The sequence below is a fragment of the Ovis canadensis genome, chromosome 14, assembly GCF_042477335.2.
Source record: "Ovis canadensis isolate MfBH-ARS-UI-01 breed Bighorn chromosome 14, ARS-UI_OviCan_v2, whole genome shotgun sequence".
Classification (NCBI taxonomy): Eukaryota; Metazoa; Chordata; class Mammalia; order Artiodactyla; family Bovidae; genus Ovis; species Ovis canadensis.
In genome coordinates this window covers 25,694,186-25,705,301 of record NC_091258.1, presented here as the reverse complement: position 1 = coordinate 25,705,301, position 11,116 = coordinate 25,694,186, and positions in this window count along the sequence as shown.

Genomic DNA, 11,116 nt, shown 5'->3' with positions numbered 1-11,116 from the left:
CATGTCACAGATGCAGAAACCAAAGCTCAGAGAGCTTGAGTAACCAAGGCTCAGAAAGCTTGGGTCGCACAACTCAGGGAGGAGCAAGCCCCTGGCAGCAGATCCCGCTCCAGAAGAGAATTGTGAGCTGCTCTCCTGGGCCAGGAAATAGCTGAAGTCACATGTCCATGTGCAAGGTCAACGTGAGAAAGCAGGCGCAGCACCAGCGGGCTCAGGAAGGCGTCCAGGACACCTTCAGAGTGGCAGGTTCTCTCCCAGAGTCCTGGGACCTGCTGTTAAACCCACAGCCAGGCCCGTGCCCTGGACTCACCCTCGAGTTTCCTTTGAAACCTGGAACACTCCATAACAAAGTCAAGCCTGTTTCCTTCCTAGTCCTCATTTTTCTTCCACGCTTATACCACAAAGACCCTTTCAGAAAGCCCTGTCGGGCACAAACCCACCAGCCGTACCAAGAGGATTTGAGATAAGATTGAAAAAGCCCATTCACTGAGCCACGGACTTTTTGCCATTTTCCACATCCCTGGCCCAGGCTCTCAAACCTGTTGCTAAGCTGTAGTGTGAGCACCTTGTGCTGCTGGGCAGGGAGGGAGAGCAGGCTGCAGAGCCCCAGGGAAGGAAGGAAGGGAGAAAGAGGAGGGGCTGCATAGAAACTGCATCTGAAATAGGTGTCAGAGCGATCATGTTCATGCGGGCTGCCCTGAGCCAGACACCGCACTAAGCCAGATTCCACACGTTACCGCTACCCCTGTTATTGCAATGATATGTGAGTCAGTTAATGCTGTGGTAATGCTGCATAACAAACAGCCCCAGGGTCACAGAGGCCTCCAATAGCAAGTGTGTGTTTCCCTCTCTCAGATCTCAGAGCTGGTGGCTCTGCTGTGGGCCAGGCTTAGATCTGCTGCACATGTTTCCTGTTCTGTGACCAGCAGCTGCATGGGCATGCTTTTCCCATGATGCTGGCAGAAACGCTAGAGTGTGAAGCGGAATCCTCTGTGGCTCTCCAGGTCTTGGTTCAGAAATCATACACAGGCACCCCTGCCCACATTTCCTGGGACAGGAACACCACTAAGGAGGCAGAGAAGTGCACCCCAACCACAGTGATGCTCAGCAAGACACAGAGGAGAGGCCGTTGTGAGTGGACAGGTGCTGTCACTTATGCCCATCTTAGGAGGAGGGGCTGCAGGCTGACAGAGGGACCCCTGCTGAGCAGTGGCAGGGCCAGTGGATGGCTCTAGAGACCAGTGCAGGGTTTACACTCTGAACTGGAGGGAGAGCTACTCCAGTAATCCAGGAAAAGGCCCTCACCACCTCAGGGTGGCCTCCTCCTAGACCAGAGCAGGTCCCTTTGTCACTGGAGGCAGCAGAGTACCACGCTTCAGCTGGAGCCAGAGCAGAGGTCCACATCACAGCCTCGTGTGGCCTCAGTTTCCTCGTCTGTAAAATGGGAGCAACACTGCACCAACAGCAGAGCATTCTTGTGAAGATTAAAGGGGTTGGCATTTAAGGGATGCCCAAAGGAGTGCCTGCCCCAGGAAGTGCTGCCTGAATTTGCGGGATCTCACAGAATCGGTTAAAAACACGTGGATCACTGAAAACCACACAGTGAGAGACAGGACACATGATCACCCAGGCTGCAGGCATCAGATGGAGGACACTGGGGGCTCACCAAGCACCTTCCGGGAAGCGTTCACAGGAGAGCTTAAGGAGCATGAGGCCCAGGCACTAGCTCACCCATCCACATGGGAGTCTAGCCTAGAGGTTGGGAGTGCTGGCTTTTACAGTCAATCAGCCAAGGGCCTGGTGCTCACGGCTGTGGCTTTGGGCAGTGCCCACCTTTCCACCCTCAGACCTCTGCTTCCTCTTCTTCTGTGAGTTCCATGTCTGGTCAGCATCGCTGAGGATGAAACAAGATGATGAGCACTGGTTAGATACAGGGACAGTGGGGAGGCCCACCACATCCTTGTCACACAGATGCTCGAGGTGCCGACATGGAACTGTGTTTCGTGAGAAGGTTATTTTTCATAAAACACGTTTTCATGTTAACATGAAATGGATGTATAATTTTTCAATGAATCCATAAATGATTTTTATATTACCTGGTTGTTTTTTGCAATGTGATAAAATGAACTCACTCAGGCGTGTCTGACTCTTTTTGATCCCATGGACTGTAGCCTACCAGGTTTCTCCATCCATGGGATTTTCCAGGCAAGAGTACTGGAGTGGGTTGCTATTGCCTTCTCCAGGGGATCTGCCCGACCCAGATATTGAACCTGGGTGTCCCGCATTGCAGGCAGATGCTTCCCCCTCTGAGCCAGCAGGGAAGCCAGTGTGATATATATGATAGGAAAAGCTCTTCAAGGTCCTGACTCAAAACACCTACTGAATAGCTCAGGGGACTCTAGTCAGTGTTCTGTGATGGCCTGTATGGGAGGAGGATCTCAAAAAGAACGGATATGTGTGTGCGTATAACTGAATCACTTTGCTGTGCTGCATACCTGAAACTAACACGACACTGTAAATCAACTCCACCCCAATAAAACCTCAAATGATAGAAAAAGACCCTGAATCATGTCAAGTGTGTCAAGCGCTCCTAGGATGAACAGTTTGAGAACTGCTTGCTCTGAGCACGGATCCTGAAGTCTGGTTTGCACACGCTGGAGTCACCTGGGTCCTGCCCCAGGGTGTCTGATTCAGTGGGTCTGCTGTTGAGCTCAGGCCACAGAATCTTCAAAGCGTCAGGTGCTTCTCAAGGGCCTCCCAGCTGAGAGGCCAGACCCGGGGCACTTGAGACAAGACTTCAGGTCGGAAATGCAGAGTCCTGAGCCCCAGACCTTCAGATGAGTGTCTGCCTTCGAACAAGAGCCCCAGGAAGACTGCTCCCAAGTGTAGTTCAGGAGGCGCTGCTTCAGATGGTCCCTGAGCCCCTCCCATGTAAAGACCAAGCTCCGATGCCTGCCATCTGCTGTGAGCTCTCTGTTTCCCCCACCACTGTTGCCAGGGTTCGTTTTTCCTCTCTGCAGCCAACACATGGGTTGTTTTAGAAAGAATACCAGGTTAGACCCTTCAGAATAAATAAATAGAAATGATTTTGGAGTTACAGATTGTATAGATTACCCACCACTGGTAAACTTCTCTCTTTACATTCTTGTAACTTAAACACAGCCCCAATATATTTACTCTTCAGCTGGGGGAAAAAGGAGAAAGGGCTGCTGGCTGGTTTTCAGGGTCCTCTCTCAGGAGAGCAAGTTCCTACCCCTGGGCTCCTCAAGAGGAATGCTTCTTTCAATCTGGGCTGTGTGCCTTCATTTCAAAGATGTATCATCTCAGCAATAATATTTTTCCCAAGAACTTTTCACCATCCGAGGAGGTGGCTCTATTTCAATGATAAGCGCTGTTCTACATGAAAAAAAAACACCCATTCACTCTCTAGCTGGTCCCCTTAGGAGCTGTGTGACCCTGGGCAGCTCACATCACCTCTCTGAGCCTGTGTCCTCAGCTGTAAAACAGCACCAACCTTAAGTGTGTCACAAGCCAGGGATGGAAAAGAAACAAGCTATCGAGTGTAGATGTCTCAAGAGCAGAGCTGAACTGTAAACTATGATTTTAACTCTAAAATATGATTCCAGAGGGAATGCATGTTCCACATACAGACTCCAGGGTCAAAAAACACAGAGAAATACAAAGGATGGAACTGAAATTGCCAGAAATCCCATTCCCATGTTAAAAACCTTGTCAGTCCTGTGAAGGGGAGGAGACGTGTTTACACATCACTCCATTAGGACCCCTGGCTTCAGTGGCCCCACGTTCACAGACACACGTGCCTGTGGGTTTATGCGTGAGCTGGGTTAACACACTGTCGTACAAAGTGAGGACTCACTGAGCTCTTCTGTAGAGTTGAGCAAGTTCATTATTACAAACAAATTTTGAAAACTAGTCTCATAGTCTGTTGATTTTGAATAAAAATTTTTGTAAATAGCAAAAAAAAAAAAAAAAAAAGGAGAGAGAGAGCAGGCATCCTGTATTCTTATTCTCTTAGACAGCTCTGAGCACATTTCACGCAGCTTTCTGTTCCCGTGGTGAATGTTTCTCGGGACTTCAGGCTTCAGGGACGGGGCTGCTGGTGCTTCCGAAGGCTTGTTGGGCTCCTGGGAGCCTCCTTATTTGCCCGCTGTTTCTTGCAAGGAGTGAGTCTTGAGATTTCTTAAGCACAGGGAGGCAGGGACAAAACATGTGCGTGCCCTGGGGTGTTGGGGTGCGCCTTTCCTGCGGGAGGTGGGTGACAGTGGCTGGCGGTCAGGGAGTCCCCAGCAGACATGAGGCACCAGGCTGAGCCATGAAGCCTGGGCTCCATCACTCGTACGAAAGTTCGTGATGACAGATGTTGCTGCCTGGTTCACAGGTGATGTTTCAGCTCGTCCAGCTCAATAACTGGCCCAAGTTTGCAGTGAATTAGTGGTAAAGGGGGCAAGCTGGTTTTGAAGACAGGTCTGCAGGCTCCAGAGGCCTGGGCGACACGTGACTCCAGCTGTGTCTGAAAGACTCACCTTGGGACTCTGGCTTTCTCACAGGGAGGCTTAAGCCCGACAGACGCACCTCCTGCCACCCTGCACTCCCACCCTGGTCGGCAATGCCCTGAGGGAAAGGACCGCTGCTCTGCATCTCTGCACTTACTCACCCCACCCACACGTGGGGCCTGTGATTCCCACGTCCCCCTGGAGGAAGCTGCCTCTTTGGTGAGTAAGATTCCAGTCGGTTGGCATCACATGGGGCGTTCCTGCCCTTTGTGTTCACATATGCTTTAGCGTCGTGCTTCCTGCTGGTCCAGAGGAAAAGTTTAGGAGTAAAACACAGAACCTGGGATAGCCCCATACCCACCATTTTTTAAGGAAAAACTGGTGCGAGAACTTGTTTTCCAAACTAGAAAATGCTGTACAAATAAAGAGAGGTGAACGCAGAACTACTGGCTTCCCGGGACATCCCGACACCGGAAGGGTGTGGTGAGCGTTTGGATGCAGGCTCTGCTGTGTCTTGACTAGCTGGGAAAACTGTCCCTGAGGGACCATAAACAGGTCTGAGCGCTAACATCATGGGAGTCCTTGCCGTGAGCCTTTTGGTCTGGTGTCAGCGTCCCCAGGGACCACTCTGAATCAGGCGGAATGGCCAAGACACCAGACCCAGACGTGTAAAACCGCAGGGTCAGAGGGGCCATGGGTGATGTAGCAGTCAGGAAGGGCCAAGCCGGGCCGAAGTAACAAACAACCCCGAAATCTGAGGTTTGTGCTTTCATTCATTTATTTCAATCAAGGCTTATTTCTCTTCATGTGGGAGGTCCATCATAAGCTGGCAGGGGCCTCTGCTCGGTGACTCAGACTCAGGAAGTCGTGCCATCTTGATCATTCCTGTTGCCCTGTGAGGGTCTCATGGTAGCAACGAGCCACCCCGGCCCAGAGTGACCCATTTCTCACTGGCTCATGACTCACTGGCCTGAACTCGTCACCCACAGGGGCAGGCAGTGCAATCCTACCAGCATCCTTGACAGGAAACTCCTGGAAATAATTGGCAAACACAGCACATGTGGGTGTGACAACCACACGCAGCGACTGGACTTCTGACCGGTGGCTAATGGCTCACAGTCAGCAGGGTTAAGAAGGGTTCAGAGGTCTGCCAGGCAGCACAAGCTGACCAGTAAGCCATGCCTGACATAGCTGCTGGCCTGAGGCGTGTTCCAGGGAACTGCCACTCTAGCCAAGACCAGCACCCTCACCTTGCCAATGAAAAACCTGGGGTCCCAGAGAGAAAGCAGCAGTCCTGGGTGACAGAGCTGGTTAGGGGCAGGGCCAGTGGAGTCCAGGGCTTGTTCCTCCTAGACCAGCCCTGCTTCAGCTTATATACCAGGCCACTACTTCTAGGACTTGGCCAAAAAATCAGACACCTCCTTCCTCTAAAACCTACCAAGGTTTCTTTTCACTGGTTAAATAAAAAGTTAAAAAGCAGTGTCAATTTGTGACCCATTCCCCTCTCTTCTCAAATCTGGAGCCACTGACCTGGGTTGGTGGGGCTGGAGTGGGGGTGGTCACATTGACTGTCCGGCGTACAACTGTTGATAAAAATGAAAAAAACAAACAGAGGAAGAAGATCTGGCCTAGTTTCCACTGTTTGTTCACAAGAACTGAAACTACCCTGTCTTTATTTTTCAGTGGAGGGTCGTGTGGGTCAGCCACACGCTGGCATTTGGGTTTGTAATTCCCACCAAATGAGTCAGCAGAGAGAAGAACACAGAGTTTTTTCAGCAGACATCTTTGAGCTGGTGCCCACCACCATTAGACAAAAAAAAGCCCTGTTTATAGAGTAAGCATGTAATAAGCGCAGAGAACCCTGGACACCCCATACCCAGAGTCGTCAGCGTCCCTAGGGGCCTGACTCCCTCCACTGTTGGGGGCAGACATGGCCGGCTTGTTCCAGCATGGGAACACTCACTCCTTCCTTCTCTGAGGGCAACCACGACAGCATTTCTCAGTGGTGGAATGCCCATAAAGACCTGTGGAAAATGTGACTTAAATTCCACCCTGGAATCCTGGAAGAGTGTGTGTGCACCTACACACATGCGTGCCCACGCGCGTGTGCCCAAGTGATGAGTATGTTGCTAGAGACACGTTTGCATCCACCTCAGGCAGGAGCAGCTTCAGCTACAGAGCCAGCCCCAGCCCACCTACCAGATCTAGCGCTGAACAACAGGGGCTTAAATGCCACTTCCAGCCCAGAAAAGGAGCCCTTCCTTGGCTTATTCATACTAACTTGTAAATGACTGACACTGGTTTTTTGGAACCAGTCTTGGAAGGGTGGGGTTGCTGAGGTCATAGAGGGTTAAAGGTGTATCAAAGAGAAGGGGGAGTTGCATTTAAACAAAGGAGAAAAAGCATAAACAGAAGGTGGTGTAGGACAGAAGCAGAGACTTTCCTCCTATCAGACATTTGCTGAGAACCAGCATGGAGCTCATCACAACTGTGATCTGAGCTGAAACCTGCCCAGTGTCTCCTCTGCTCTCCATGCTTGCTCAGCTGGAAATTGGCCAGTTTGGGGCTGAACTGGTTCATGGGCTTGGGGCTCCAAGTTGTCCTCGGGTTTCTCTGTTTCTCAGACCGCCCCAAAACCACACCTGCATCTCCCCATCTCAGTTCAGATCAGTCACTCAGTCATATCCAACTCTGCAACCCCATGGACTGAAGCAGGCCAGGCTTCCTGGTCCATCACCAACTCCCAGAGCCTACTCAAACTCATATCCATCGAGTCAGTGATGCCATCCACCCATCTCATTCTCTGTTGTCCCCTTCTCCTCCTGCTTTCAGTCCTTGCCAGCATCAAGGTCTTTTCCAATGAGTCAGTTCTTTGTTATCAGGTGGCCAAAGTACTGGAGCTTCAGCTTCAGCATCAGTCCATCCAATGAATATTCAGGACTTATTTCCTTTAGGATGGACTGGTTGAATCTCCTTGCAGTCCAAAGGACTCTCATGAGTCTTTTCCAGTACCACAGTTCACAAGCATCAATTCTTCAGCTTGCAGCTTTCTTTGTAGTCCACCTCTCACATCCATACATGACTACTGGAAAAACCATAGCTTTGACTAGACGGACCTTTGTTGGTAAAGTAATGTCTCTGCTTTTTAATATGCTGTCTAGGTTAGTCATAGCTTTTCTTTCAAGGAGCAAGCGTCTTTTAATTTCATGGCTCCAGTCACCACCTGCAGTGATTCTGGAGTCCCCCAAAATAAGGTCTCTTACTGTTTCCATTGTTTCTCTATCTATTTCCCATGAAGTCCTGGGACCAAATGCCATGATCTTTGTTTTCTGAATGTTGAGCTTTAAGCCAACTTTTTCACGCTCCTCTTTCACTTTCATCAAGAGGCTCTTTAGTTCTTGTTCACTTTCTGCCATAAGGGTGGTATAATCTGCATATCTGAGGTTATTAATATTTCTCCTGGCAATCTTGATTTCAGCTTGTGCTCCATCCACCCCAGCATTTTGCATGACGTACTCTGCATATAAGTTAAATAGAAAAAGTGAGAATGAAATCACTCAATCGTGTCTGACTCTTTGCGATCCCATGGACTGTAGCCTATGAGGTTCCTCCGTCTATGGAATTTTCCAGGCAAGAGTATTGGAGTTGGTTGCCATTTCCTTCTCCAGGGGATCTTCCAAACCCAGGGATTGAACTTGGGTCTCTTGCACTTGATCTTAGCCAAAAGGCCGAGAAGCGATAAACCTGGGTCTCTTGCATTCCAAGTGGATGCTTTTACCGTCTGAGCCACCAGGGAAGCTCAAGTTAAATAAGCAGGGTGACAATATACAGCCTGATGTACGCTTTTACTGATTTGGAACCAATCTGTTTTTCCATGTCCAATTCTAATTGTTGCTTCTTGACCTGCATACAGATTTTTCAGGAGGCAGGTAAGGTGGTCTGGTATTCCCATCTCTTGAAGAATTTTCCACAGTTTGTTGTGATCCACACAGCCAAAGGCTTTGGTGTGGTCAATAAAGCAGAGGTAGATGTTTTTTCTGGAACTCTCTTGCTTTTCTGATGATCCAATGGATGTTGGCAATTTGATCTCTGGTTCCTCTGCCTTTTCTAAATCCAGCTTGAACATCTGGAAACTCATAGTACACATACCGTTGAAGCATGGCTTGTAGAATTTTGAGCATCACTTTGCTAGCGTGTGAGATGAGAGCAATTGTGAGGCAGTTTGAACATTCTTTGGCATTGCCTTTCCTTGGGACTGGAATGAAAACGGACCTTTTCCAGTCCCGTGGTGACTGCTGAGTTTTCCAAATTTGCTGGCATATTGAGTGCAGCACTTTCACAGCATCAGCTTTTAGGATTTGAAATCGCTCAACTGGAATTCCATCACCTCCACTAGCTTTGTTCATAGTGATGCTTTCTAAGACCCATTTGACTTTGCATTATAGGATGTCTGGCTCTAGGTGAGTGATCACACCATCACAGTTATCTGGGTCATGAAGATCTTCTTTGTATAGTTCGTCTGTGTATTCTCACCACCTTTTCTAAATATCTTCTGCTTCTGTTAGGGCCATACCATTTTTGTCCTTTATTGTGCTCATCTTTGCATGAAATTTCCATCCCCATCTAGACATCACTTTGCCAGCAACCAACCCAAACCTTCTTCTTTGAAGTAGCGTGTTGAAGCAGCAAAGGGGTGTTGGGGGCAAGAGCAGGATGGGATGGGAAGGACCAGATGCAGGACATGGGTGTGGGAGTCCTGGTAAGGTGGGGAGGAGCCCACAGGAGGGTCCTGCCACAACCGCAGTCAGGGCTTCTCAAGTCTCCATGCCTTTTCCCCGAAGTACACCGTCTCTCAAGGCTAAAAACGTATCATGATTCTCAGGCATGGAAAAATAAAGTGGGCTGGTTTGGCTAATGTAACTCAGATGCAGTGCCTCTCCTCCCCTCTACTGGAGCCACAAGGCTCAGCTGTATCTGATCTGGAAGAAAACCCATGTCTCAGGGGCTCTGATACGCATCTCCGTTCAAGCCTGTGTGTGTGAGCATGCCCGGCCGCCAGCTGGTGCCCAAACACGTGCTTGGAGGGAGAGGAGTTCTGGGGGGCAGCCCTAAGGGGTAAGCTACCTGTTAAGATGGCCCAGGTCAGGTACAGATGAGCCGGGCCACACTCTTGTCATCCACCTCTGGTAGGAAGCAGTCCCAGCAGCGTTTCACCTCAGCCCTAGCTGGGGAGGTCTGCAGAGACCCTGTTCCCAAATAAAGTCCCAGGTCCCGGGGCTTGAACACATCTCTTTGAAGGACACTATGGAGCTCTCACAGATATTCAGTCAGAACTCACAGCAGCCTGATGAGATGGTTGCTGCTGTTACTTCTGTTAGACAGCTGAGGAAGAGAGGCTCAGAAAGGTTAAGTTCCTAACCCAAGATCACACAGCATTCTAACACACAGAGGTGGGACTTGAACCCCAACAGCTTGCTCCAGATAGCTTGGGGCTATTAAGAAAAGTGCTGCTGTGCTCCTCCATACACAGGGCTGTGTATGGATACATGTTCTCTTGGGTAACCTCTACAGATGGGTAGTCCTGGATCATACGGTGAGTCTGTATTTGACTTAAAAAAAAAAACAAACACACATCTATATAATTATTTGGATGCGTCAGGTTTTAGTTAAGGCCCAGGGATCTTTCACTGCAGGGTGAGGGCTCCAGAGCACAAGAGCTTAGATGATCGGAGGCATGTGGGGTCTTAGTTTCCCCAACCAGGGAGCAAACCTGAGTCCCCTGCATTGCAAGGTGGAGCCTTAACCTCCGGACCACCAGGGAGATCCTATATTTAACTTTATAAGATAGGCCATCCTGTTTTCCTCACAACATGTGACAGTTCTCGCTGCTCATGTGTTTTGCCAGGATTTGGAATCATCTCTCTTCTCCACCTTAGTTGTCCTTGTGGCTGCACAGGGCTATTTCACTGTGGGTGTGATTTGCATAAAATGAGTATACAAAAATAAGATGCAGAGTAACCAGAGAGAGAAAAAGAAACAGAAATCAGAAACCCCGAGGTCAAGCTTCATAGCTAGGAAGAGTGCTGTGCAAATATTGAGTCCTGACAGTCTCCTCTGTGATGAAGTGAGAAGCAACAGCCACGGGGGCAAGAGAACCAACGAAGCCCAGGGCCCTCACCGCCAGCATCTCCTGTGAACCCTCTTCCGGCTCTGCTCCCTCTCATCCTGGCCCCAGGTGTGGAGGCCTACTTTTCAGTTCCAGCCATGTCTTGGTCACAAAGCGGTCCCTCACCTTCGGAAGAACCTGCAGCCTCGGAAATCCAGAGAGACGGACCAGTGGGCCTCACAGCATGCTCTGAGAATCCTCGACTAGCTGGTGGTCTTAGCTCCGTCCCGTCCCTGCCTCACTTGCCCCCACCCAGGGGTGCTGGCTGGACCCACCTCCCACATGAACAATGCCCATGAATCCTCCTGTGGGGATTTGCTAACCTGGGGAAGCCAAAACTAAGACAGGACCAACTGACCGCAAGAGAATGGAATACTTGAAACTGAGCCATTCCGAACAGAAATCTACAACCAGGATCATAGTCAGAGAAGGTCCA